Source organism: Microtus ochrogaster, chromosome 1, assembly GCF_000317375.1.
Source record: "Microtus ochrogaster isolate Prairie Vole_2 chromosome 1, MicOch1.0, whole genome shotgun sequence".
NCBI classification, from domain to species: Eukaryota; Metazoa; Chordata; class Mammalia; order Rodentia; family Cricetidae; genus Microtus; species Microtus ochrogaster.
In genome coordinates, this window is record NC_022009.1 from 61,380,228 (window position 1) to 61,381,369 (window position 1,142).

Sequence of the window (1,142 nt, forward strand, 5' to 3'; positions counted from 1 at the left end):
AAAAAAAAAAAAAAAAAGACTTTAACTTCAGATTCCCTTCATATTGGTTAACAATAAGATTGCGGTATAATTAGTCTGTGATATATATATATCACACATATATATGTGTGTGTGTGTGTGTGTGTTTTATTTGTGTTTTATATGCCTACTTTCTGAGACAGGGTTTTACATATTCCAGGCTGGCTTCAAACTCCCCGTGTAGGTAAACTTGACCTTTAACTTCTGGTTCTGCTACTTCTTGCCTGCTGGGGTTATGGGCCTATGCCAGATGCCCGGATTTACACAGTGCCGAGGATCCATCTCAAGGTTTGTGTACACTAGCCAAATATGCTACCAAGGCCTCATCTCTAACGATTTTAGGGGGTCCCATGGCAGCCTGGTCACACATAATGGGTACCAGGTCATGTGAGGGCCCAGGCCACACAGCTGTCCTAGCAGGCAGTACCGGGTTCCAGGAAAAGTCCTAAACAGACACCACTCAGGAACAGACCATCCAAAGGAAATTCCTAACGTTCCAACCATTAGAGATAGGATCACCTGTCAGCACACACCCACCACTTTTCACCAGGACACCCCTAGACAAATGTCAGCCAATCAGGGGTCCTGAACTTTAGAAGTCCCTCACCTCCACCTTTGCTACTATAAAAACCAACCCCAGCTGAGCTCGAGGCTGTCTGATCACTCCAATACCCTGGATTGACACAGAGTTCGAGTTTGCAAACTTGTGTAAGAATAAAGGCTCTTTGCTTTTACATACAGGATTCAGTCTTTTAGTTGGTTTTGGGGGGACTCTGTGATCCGGGCAAAACAATTAGTGTGCATCTCTAAGCAACTGAGATTCTTTCAGAAATCATTGCAACCATTATATTGTCTTCTGAGACAAACACGATTAATAATAATCAATTAATTGATCTAGAAGGGTACCTTTCAAAATCTGGCACCAGTAATGCACCTTCTCCCAAACATGTCTTTGCAATTGATAATAATAGTCTTCATAAAAATTGGGCTACTGAAAAATTTCTATATGATCAACTTTTGCAACTTAGGTTCCACTTTAATGCGGGAGGGGAACACAAAAGGGCGGGGAGGCATGCAGGACACACGAGGAAAGGCGAGAGAGAGAGAGAGAGAGAGAGAGAGAG